Source organism: Dendrobates tinctorius, unplaced genomic scaffold, assembly GCF_039654945.1.
Source record: "Dendrobates tinctorius isolate UK_male_01 unplaced genomic scaffold, ASM3965494v1 ptg000029l, whole genome shotgun sequence".
Taxonomy (NCBI): domain Eukaryota; kingdom Metazoa; phylum Chordata; class Amphibia; order Anura; family Dendrobatidae; genus Dendrobates; species Dendrobates tinctorius.
Window position 1 is genome coordinate 49181646 of NW_027361697.1, and position 12006 is coordinate 49193651.

The 12006-nt window shown below is 41.9% G+C and overlaps 1 protein-coding gene across 2 annotated transcripts in view; it reads right to left on the reverse strand.

Annotated features, from left to right (window-relative positions):
- Positions 1–244: 244 nt before the first annotated feature.
- Positions 245–12006, reverse strand: part of RNPC3 (RNA binding region (RNP1, RRM) containing 3) — a 538973-nt gene continuing 527211 nt past the window's right edge. Inside the window, exons 16-17 of one of the 2 annotated variants that reach the window (XR_012231460.1) lie at positions 9686–9863; positions 245–2139 (exon numbers count right to left, since the gene is read on the reverse strand). The gene's annotated coding sequence lies outside the window, so the exon portion shown is untranslated. The remainder of the gene's footprint in view (positions 2140–9685; positions 9864–12006) is intronic. The other variant, XR_012231459.1, reaches the window with a different exon arrangement.

The following is a 12006-nucleotide window of genomic DNA, read 5'->3' on the forward strand; positions in this document are numbered from 1 at the left end:
GATTCAGCCGAGTTCTGAGAGTTCACCGCAGTTCACAGGAAGAAATTTCACTGCTGCACCATGAGAATTTTTCTCACTGTGGTAGTGGCAATTTCACCAAAGTCATGGTAGTTCAGGGGCCTAGCTGGGAATACAGTCTCAGTGACCTGTGGTTTCTAATATATCGTGGCACAACTGAGTCGGTGCACAAAAAGAAGGTTCCCACACCAGAGTAAGTAATTCAAAAAGATTTTTGGCACTCAACTTTTGCGATAAGTGAAGAATTTTATTTGCAGTCACAAATATTAGACGTTTCGGCTATGACAGTAAGCCTTCATCAGTACACAGCAAATTTAACAAAAATTTACATGCAAGCAAATCAGACACTACTTGTAGTACAAAAGGTTCAAATTTTAACAATAATAATCCAAAGAAAGAAACTACAATCAGTGCACAAGTGATTAGGAAGGATGGGTTTAAGGTATTCAAGGGAGGGGTTTCAAAAATGAAAGAAAAAGAAAAAAAGGGAAAAAAAATGCAGATCTACCAAGACTGCTTAGTGTTCAACAAATCTCTGAATATCTAAGATAAGAAAAGAATGTACAAGTATAAGTCGCTGCTGTGGTCATGAGAAAAACATTTTGTAAATAGGATTAATCTGGACTAAATCCACGTTACTCACTCAAATGAAACACCACTAGTAGGATGAGTATGGGCCATGTTGTCCACAATGGATGTAAAAGCCTCAGAATCTAGATCTAAGTAGTATAACATTAGGTATGCAAACTGAATTGATACGTATTATCTAGGTTCAATAAGTGCAAAACTGACCTGGGGAAAATTAGAAGGGAAATAAGTATAATATCCTCAGTGTGTAAAGGGCCTGTCACACTAAGCGATATCGCTAGCAATATCGCTATAACTTGTGACGTTATAGCGATATTGCTAGCGATATCGCTGTGTCTGATACTTACCTACGACCGGCTCCCCCGCTGGTTATCGCTGATCGCGCAAGAACGTCCAGGACTGTTTCTCGTCGTTAGCTTCCTGTGGCGCTTCATGTGGAGAGGCGAGCGACGAGCGTGGAGCCGGGCGGGAGGATGCAGGATCGCCTAGTGTGACAGGTAAGCAGCGACCCCCGTCCCCAGCGATGTCGCTGGTGAGATCTGCCTGTGTGGCAGCTCACTAGTGACCACTTAGCGATGTACCAGCGATCCTGACCGCATCATATCGCTGGTCGGGATCGCTGGTACATCGCTAAGTGTGACAGTACAGTTATACAGTTATAAATGGGAATCCCCTGGAAGGTCTAATGAAGAAAAACAGAAGAACCATAAATACTGATCTATGGTCAGCCCCAAGGTGTATAATACCGTGACTTAGCAATCTCACATATGGGGTTAATATGCCTATATTAGCTAATGAAAGGTAACGGTCTCAGGAATGTATGAACAGCAGTCTACAAGATAAAAGGAACAAAGGGGTTAATACCGCTGTGACCTGTGTAAGGGTACCAATAAGTAAGCTTACCGTTGGTGGGTGGTGGCGCTGTGTAGCCTGGAGGAACGCGGTATCCACCGCTAGTGCTGCAGGTATTAGTGGCCAGCGCTGCCATGGTATAAGTAGACAATGGGCGGGACTATCGCCCAGATTGATTGAACCGCGTCACAGGTAGTGACGCTGGAGCACGCGTTATCTCCCTGTGAATCTGTGTATCAGGACAGCAAATAGGAGGCATTGTATATCTATGACGTCAGGTAGGGACGGCGCCTTGGAGCGTCATCCCCCTGTGAGACTGTGTAACAGGGCGGCAAATGAGAGGCATTGTTTATCTATGACGTCTAGTGGGGGTGGCGTGTTAGAGCGTCTTCAATATGCCAGTGTTATGTGTACTTGTATGTATCTTGTAGCTACTGAATCATTGCCCTATGTTAGAGCACATGTGCCTATGTTGTTGCGGATTAGATGTCATCCTATAAAAAAGTATATACTCATAAAAACAGGGTACAAAAATATGAAAAGGAAAAAAAACTTTAGAAAAAGAAAAGAAAAAAGCAAAAGGGAAAATATGGTCCAGACAAAAGGAGGCGGAGAGGGAGAGTCCGAGGGGTAAAAAAGAGACCAGGAGTGACATTTGCGTGACGTTCAATATAAACGGCTCTGTAAGAATAAGACAATATATTAGAATCATCGTTTGTGAATCTCATGTTTAACAGCAAAAACAGTACCCCATCATAAACACAACCCTCATTTAATTTTGTGAGTTCAAGTCAAGTAAATAGAAATGCAACAAATACCACAATCTATAAAGAAGATCCGTCAGCCAAAATGCACTCTCCCCTATGTAGAGAAAACTTATTATAAAAATGATAATAGGTCATATTCCCTATTAAGGCCCTTTGGTGTTAATGTTTGTAACTCATGTATCCAAAAGGCTTCTTTGTTTGAGAAGTTGGACACGATTACCACCTCTCCGAGGAGAGGGGACATGTTCAATGACTAAAAATTTTAATTGTGGAATGCTGTGTCCAGCTGTAATAAAATGATGTGGTAATGGCAATAATGTATTGCTACTAGTGTTGAGCATTCCGATACCGCAAGTATCGGGTATCGGCCGATACTTGCTGTATCGGAATTCCGATACCGACTTCCGATATTTTTTCAATATCGGAAGTCGGCATCGGAATCGGAAGTTCCAAGATGATTGACAGCCTGACGTCATCATGATGCGCGGTGTGTGCGCATCATGATGCGCCGTCATTTCGGGCCTTCCGGGGGTCTCTGCCGGCCTGCCGGGGGGCTGTGTGGACTGCCCGGGGTCTGTACCGGCCTGCCGGGGGGCTGTGCCGGCCTGCCGGTGGTCTGTGCACCCTGTGGGGGTCTGTACCGGCCTGCCGGGGGGCTGTGCCGGCCTGCCGGTGGTCTGTGCACCCTGTGGGGGTCTGTACCGGCCTGCCGGGGGGCTGTGCCGGCCTGCCGGGGGGCTGTGCTGATGTCCGGGGGTCTGTGCAAGCATCGTCCGATGGGACTACAAGTCCCATCGGGCGATGCCTGCTACCATGACAGTGATTGACACATTAGCCAATGATGGGACAGTAGTAGTCCCATCATCCGGCTAATGTGTTAAATGTAAAAAAAAAAAAAAAAAAAAATATTACATACATACTACATGCATGCTACATACATACTACATGCTACATACATACTACATACATACCACATACATACTACATACATAACACATATATACTACATGCATGCTACATACATACTACATGCTACATATATACTACATACATACATACTACATATATACTACATGCTACATACATACTACATATATACTACATGCATGCTACATACATACTACATACATACTACATACATACTACATGCATGCTACATGCATACTACATGCTACATACATACCACATACATACTACATACATACTACATACATGCATACTACATACATACCACATACATACTACATACATACCACATACATACTACATACATACCACATACATACTACATACATACCACATACATACTACATACATACCACATACATACCACATACATACTACATATATACTACATGCATGCTACATACATACTACATACTACATGCATGCTACATACATACTACATGCTACATACATGCTACATACATACTACATATATACTACATGCATGCTACATACATACTACATGCTACATACATACTACATGCTACATACATACTACATGCTACATACATACTACATACATACTACATACATGCTACATACATACTACACGCTACATACATACCACATACATGCTACATACATACTACATGCTACATACATACTACATACATACTACATACATACCACATATATACTACATACATACTACATACAATACATTCATACAATACATACAACATAGAGTAACATACTTACCAATACTTGTCACATTGTTCCCCGAAGCCATTGTCTTTTACGGAATAAATAGTAACATAACAAACCACAAATACCACAATCTATAAAGAAGATCCGTCAGCCAAAATGCACTCTCCCCTATGTAGAGAAAACTTATTATAAAAATGATAATAGGTCATATTCCCTATTAAGGCCCTTTGGTGTTAATGTTTGTAACTCATGTATCCAAAAGGCTTCTTTGTTTGAGAAGTTGGACACGATTACCACCTCTCCGAGGAGAGGGGACATGTTCAATGACTAAAAATTTTAATTGTGGAATGCTGTGTCCAGCTGTAATAAAATGATGTGGTAATGGCAATAATGTATTGCTACTAGTGTTGAGCATTCCGATACCGCAAGTATCGGGTATCGGCCGATACTTGCTGTATCGGAATTCCGATACCGACTTCCGATATTTTTTCAATATCGGAAGTCGGCATCGGAATCGGAAGTTCCAAGATGATTGACAGCCTGACGTCATCATGATGCGCGGTGTGTGCGCATCATGATGCGCCGTCATTTCGGGCCTTCCGGGGGTCTCTGCCGGCCTGCCGGGGGGCTGTGTGGACTGCCCGGGGTCTGTACCGGCCTGCCGGGGGGCTGTGCCGGCCTGCCGGTGGTCTGTACCGGCCTGCCGGGGGGCTGTGCCGGCCTGCCGGTGGTCTGTGCACCCTGTGGGGGTCTGTACCGGCCTGCCGGGGGGCTGTGCCGGCCTGCCGGGGGGCTGTGCTGATGTCCGGGGGTCTGTGCAAGTATCGTCCGATGGGACTACAAGTCCCATCGGGCGATGCCTGCTACCATGACAGTGATTGACACATTAGCCAATGATGGGACAGTAGTAGTCCCATCATCCGGCTAATGTGTTAAATGTAAAAAAAAAAAAAAATATTACATACATACTACATGCATGCTACATACATACTACATACATACTACATACATACCACATACATACTACATACATAACACATATATACTACATGCATGCTACATACATACTACATGCTACATATATACTACATACATACATACTACATATATACTACATACATACTACATGCTACATACATACTACATATATACTACATGCATGCTACATACATACTACATACATACTACATACATGCTACATACATACTGCATGCTACATACATACTACATACATACTACATACATACTACATGCATGCTACATGCATACTACATGCTACATACATACCACATACATACCACATACATACTACATACATACTACATACATGCTACATACATGCATACTACATACATACCACATACATACCACATACATACTACATACATACCACATACATACTACATACATACCACATACATACCATACATACTACATATATACTACATGCATGCTACATACATACTACATGCTACATACATACTACATATATACTACATGCATGCTACATACATACTACATGCTACATACATGCTACATACATACTACATATATACTACATGCATGCTACATACATACTACATGCTACATACATGCTACATACATACTACATATATACTACATGCATGCTACATACATACTACATGCTACATACATACTACATATATACTACATACATGCTACATACATACTACATGCTACATACATACTACATACATACTACATATATACTACATACATACTACATACATGCTACATACATACTACATGCTACATACATACCACATACATGCTACATACATACTACATGCTACATACATACTACATACATACCACATATATACTACATACATACTACATACAATACATTCATACAATACATACAACATAGAGTAACATACTTACCAATACTTGTCACATTGTTCCCCGAAGCCATTGTCTTTTACGGAATAAATAGTAACATAACAAACCACAAAAATACTCACCCACGATCCGAAGCAGTCCACGAGTGTGTCCCACGACGATCTTGGGTAGAGAACTGCAGCATCAGCTGTTGCTGCCGTTCTCTACGGGCTGCAGGACTCCAATGACGGAAGGTAGGTATCCTTCCGCACTGTATTCCTCCGCCACTTAAAAAAAAAAAGTCCCTAGTCTCACTTTATGCCATTGCTGTGTGGGAAATTCCCACGCAGCAATGGCATAAAGTGAGACTAGGGACTTTTTTTTAAGTGGCGGAGGAATACAGTGCGGAAGGATATGTTATATGTACTGTATGTCTATGTATGTATTGTATGAATGTATTGTATGTAGTATGTATGTAGTATATATGTGGTATGTATGTAGCATGTAGTATGTATGTAGTATGTATGTAGCATGCATGTAGCATGCAGTATGTATGTAGCATGCATGTAGTATATATGTAGTATGTATGTAGCATGTAGTATGTATGTAGTATGTATGTGGTATGTATGTAGCATGTAGTATGTATGTAGCATGCATGTAGTATGTATGTAGTATGTATGTAGTATATATGTAGTATGTATGTAGCATGCATGTAGTATATATGTAGTATGTATGTAGCATGCAGTATGTATGTAGCATGCATGTAGTATATATGTAGTATGTATGTAGCATATATGTAGTATGTATGTAGCATGTAGTATATATTAGTATGCATGTTGCATGCATGTAGTATATATGTAGTATGTATGTTGCATGTAGTATATATGTAGTATGTATGTAGTATGTATGTAGCATGCATGTAGCATGCAGTATGTATGTAGCATGCATGTAGTATATATGTAGTATGTATGTAGCATGTAGTATGTATGTAGTATGTATGTGGTATGTATGTAGCATGTAGTATGTATGTAGCATGCATGTAGTATGTATGTAGTATGTATGTCGTATATATGTAGTATGTATGTAGCATGTAGTATGTATGTAGCATGCATGTAGTATATATGTAGTATGTATGTAGCATGCAGTATGTATGTAGCATGCATGTAGCATATATGTAGTATGTATGTAGCATATATGTAGTATGTATGTAGCATGTAGTATATATGTAGTATGCATGTTGCATGCATGTAGTATATATGTAGTATGTATGTTGCATGTAGTATATATGTAGTATGTATGTATCATGTAGTATGTATGTAGTATGTATGTGGTATGTATGTAGCATGCATGTAGTATGTATGTAGTATATATGTGGTATGTATGTAGCATGCAGTATGTATGTAGTATATATGTAGTATGTATGTAGCATGTAGTATATATGTAGTATGCATGTTGCATGCATGTAGTATATATGTAGTATGTATGTTGCATGTAGTATATATGTAGTATGAATGTAGTATGTAGTATGAATGTAGCATGTATGTAGCATGCATGTTGTATGTATGTAGCATGTATGTAGCATGTAATTTTTTTTTTTTTTTTTACATTCAACACATTAGCCGGATGATGGGACTACTACTGTCCCATCATTGGCTAATGTGTCAATCACTGTCATGGTAGCAGGCATCGCCCGATGGGACTTGTAGTCCCATCGGACGATGCCTGCACAGCCCCCCGGCAGGCCGGCACAGCCCCCCGGCAGGCCGGCACAGCCCCCCGGAGCCTGCACAGCCATAGACTTGAATGGGACTTCCGGTATCGGAATCGGCGATACCGATACTTTTTTTTTTTTTTTTTTAAGATCGGCCGATCCATTCCGATCCGATACTTTGAAGTATCGGACGGTATCGCTCAACTCTAATTGCTACATCTAATTGTGGACTTGTGCTTACTGATACGCTCCCTTATCGGTTGGGTAGTCTCACCGATGTAAAGGAACCCGCAGGGGCATTTAATCTGATATACCACATGCGAGGTGTCACAAGTGGTAAAGTCTTTAATCCTATATCGCTTACCTGAGCATGGGTGATAAAAATGATCACCTTTCAGTACATTCCCACATTGATTGCAATGCAAGCATGGATGAGTGCCCGTCTTGGGGGTTGAAAGAAATCTGTGTGTTGAGGATCTTATACCTGAGCCAATATCAGCCTTAATCAGAGTGTCCCTGATGTTCTTGGGACGCTTGTAGCAGGGTAAAAAATTCTGGCGAAATTCAGTGACCTCTGGATGTGCCTCCCTCAAAAGTCCCCAGTGTTTCCTTATGGAACGATGTAAGATATGTACATAAGGATGGAATGTATGGACAAAGGAAATTTGTCCTGTCAGTGAGTTGCGAGTGGAAGTAGGAGGATGCAGTGCGCTGTCTAGTAAGTCAGCGGGATAGCCTCTACCCTTGAATTTTTTGTACATCTCACTGAGTCTGGTTTCACTAACAGTAGGATCAGAGACAATACGTTCTACCCTCCTAAATTGTGAAGAGGGTATGGATCTCTTAGTGGAGAGGGGGTGCAGACTCTTGTAGTGTAAAAGGTTGTTTCTATCTGTGCTTTTGACAAAAAGGTCAGTGCTCAATTGATCCTCCCCATTCTTAATGATCTTTGTGTCTAGGAAGCTTACTTCGTGTAAATCACTCGTGATGGTAAAGGATAAGCCAGACCAAGCTGCATTCAATATATCATGAACTTCCTCCAAAGTATGTAGTGGACCCATCCAAACACAGAAAATATTGTCTATAAATGTTTTCCAAACTAGACAGTTGGTCTTAAATAGAGGGTTAGGATACAGCCCTCAAAGATCGCCATAAAAGTATTTGCGTAAGGGGGCACGACGTTGGACCCCATCGCGGTCCCTCTCGTCTGCAAATAAAATGTGTCCTCGAAGAGAAAGTAATTCTTGGTAAGTACCAATGTCAATAATTCAACACAGAAGTTGACCATGTCACTGTCCATGTTTGATCTTAATAGTCGTTTGACACAATTGATACCCAAGTCATGTGGGATAGATGTATAAAGGTCCTTGACGTCCAAGGACACTAGGTAAGAATCCCTAAGGATAGGGCCTAAAGACCGTATAACTTTAAGAAAATCTCCTGTGTCCAATAGGTAGGATGATGCTTGGCGTGTCAGGGGAGTTAATATTTTTTCTAAAAGTATGGAAAGTGGTGACAAAATGGATTCTGTCGATGCCACTATTGGTCGGCCCGGGGCACACTCTGGTCTCTTGTCTACTTTTGGAAAAATGTAAAATACTGGGGTGATGGGGTCCGTCTTTGTCAGAAAGTCACCTGTTTTGATGTCAATCACACCTCTCATGGTGTAATCAGTAATGACGGAGTTAATAGAATCTCTAACTCCTTTCGTGGGGTCGTGTGGTAAGACAGAGTAAACCGAACTGTCACTCAGTTGGCGCATTACTTCCCTCATATAGCCTTGTCTGTCCATTACAACGATCGCCCCGCCTTTAATCGGCAGATTTGATGATGCTAGAATCTTGTCGGAGGGCTTCCAAAGCTTGTTAGTCCACTGTATCCAGATTAGGGGAAACAAGTAGAACCCCTCGCTCAATATCCTGACGTAATTTGAGAAATGCTTTGTCAACAAACTCAATAAAGGATTCAACCGCATGGGAGCCAAGTGAAGGTCGATAAGTGCTCTTATTGCGGAGTCGTAGACGATCAATGGAAATCGGACATGGGATGGTAGATAGAGGGGGAACCACCTCCTTGTCCTTTTAAGCAAAGTGTACTAGAAGTCTTATGCGGCGATAAAACCGCTGTAGGTCCATGTCCATTTGGAAAGTGCTCATTCTGAATGAAGGGCAAAAAGATAATCCCCTCTGCAAAAGATTATTCTCTGCAATGCTGAGAGTTCTGTAAGAAATATTAATAACGAGGGAGTCTGTACCTGAGATCTCGTAATCCTTTAGGAATCTGAGTTTCTTCCTCCGTTGGCTGCGGCAGATCCTCTTCTGCGTGGGCGTCTTCTGCATTAATCTAAAAAATGTGATTGTCCAGACTGATAATCTCTTCTATCCGTCTCGGAGCCCGATGTCGAAGGATCGTTGGAAGACTGATGATCAAACCTGGAGGAGTTAGATCGAGAAGTGGTATTATAACGCCAATGGTACACCCTATTACTATTATAATCGTCCGTATCTCTCTGGAACTTAATCCTCTTCCTCTGTTCAGTGTCCCGTTTATGCTGGTCTATGACCCCCTTGAGTTTGTCTTTTAGAGAATTGAGTTCCTCAGTCATGCTAGAAGCCAATTGTAACTCAAAGTTCTTAATGGTATCACAACTAGTGTTAGTAGCTACTTGTAAATGTTCAACAGTGAGGGTCATTAGGTCAAGAGCATTAAGATCATTAAGAATGGGGAGGGTCAATTGAGCACTGCCCTTTTTGTCAAAAGCACAGATAGAAACAGCCTTTTACACTACAAGAGTCTGCACCCCCTCTCCACTAAGAGATCCATACCCTCTTTTTCTTTCTTTGATTATTGTTAAAATTTGAACCTTTTGTACTACAAGTAGTGTCTGATTTGTTTGCATGTATATTTTTGTGAAATTTGCAGTGTACTGATGAAGGCTTACTGTCATAGCCGAAACGTCTAACATTTGTGACTGCAAATAAAATTCTTCACTTATCGCAAAAGTTGAGTGCCAAAAATCTTTTTGAATGATTCAGTGACCTGTGGTAACCTGGATGACGTCGCCACTGACACTGCACTCACAGCAGCTCATTCCTCAGTGGTTCTCAGCCTGGACGATTGCATCTTGGCACTATCCAGGTTAAAAACGGTTGATCCCCAGACATGGACTACGGCGTGGCACAGAACAACGGACAGGTAAGGGATATTGTTTTCAGATTTTTTAATTTTTTTACAGGAGACATTGGCTTCAGTGCAACGTGTGTTAGGGGAGTATAATTGTGTTTGTTATTTATAAATTAAAAAGTAAAAAAAATGTGTTTTTTTATTTCAAATAAAATACTTTAGTCTAGTTGTGTGTTTATTTACAATAAAACTAAAGGATTAGTAATGGATAAGTGTCTTATAGACACGACTCCATTACTAAGCCATGGGCTTGAGGTCACTGGACAATACAAAGGTGACTTCAACCCCACAAATATGAACCAAACTTGCCACCACAGGATAAGTGGAAAGAGCGGCACACTTGACAGCCATCAGCAGCAGAAAGCCAGTGGCTGACACTGCATGCTACTTTAGAGCAATGAATACTCACTGCTCTCTATGCGCATAGTCCCGGCAAGTATTCCAGCAGCTGTGCTCGCTTGTGAACAGCACATGACCTCACCGCCATGCGCCGTTTACAAGCATAAAGCAGCTGCTGGCACCGGAGCAGGACACTGCAAGTGAGCGCCAGGTAGGTAAGAGTAAGGCTTCACACGTAGCGGAACTCTTGCGGAAATTACCGCAAGAATTCCGGAATTCCATTCCACGGGAAAATCGCATTTTAAATTCCCGTGATTTTCCCGCGGAAAAACTAGCATTTTGCAAGCGTAATTAGCTTGCAGAATTGCTAGCGTTTTCCAAGCGATCTGTAGCATCGCTTGGAGAACTGATTGACAGGTTGGTCACACTCGTCAAACAGTGTTTGACGAGTGTAACCAACTTTTTACTATTGAGGCCGCCTATGCGGCCTCAATAGTAAAAGATAGAATGTAAAAAATAATAAAAAAAAAATAGTGTTATTCTCACCTTCCGGCGTCCCGCGCAGCCTTCCCGTCTCTCTCCTCGTCCTCCGGGCTCTGGGTACCATATCCCTGTAAAAAATAGAATTTAAAATAAAAATATTGTTATTCTCACCTTCCGACGTCCCGCGCAGCCTTCCCGCCTCTCTCCCGGTCCCAGTAATCCTTTGCGACAATTACTGCAATGACGACCGTTCTCACGGGATCACGACGTTTCGCGGTCATTCGCGATGACGTCGCGTGAATGACCGCGAGACTTCGCGATCCCACGAGAACGGACGTCATCGCTCGCAAAGGAGGACTGGGAGCGTGGAGAGAGGCGGGAAGGCTGCGCGGGACGTCGGAAGGTGAGAATAACAATATTTTTATTTTAAATTCTATTTTTTACAGGGATATGGTACCCAGAGCCCGGAGGACAGTCTCCTCTCCTCCGGACCGTGGGTACCATCCGCAAATGTTCTGCTTACTTGTCGCATGGTGTGCACAGCCACATGTGGAAAGTAAGCAGAACAAT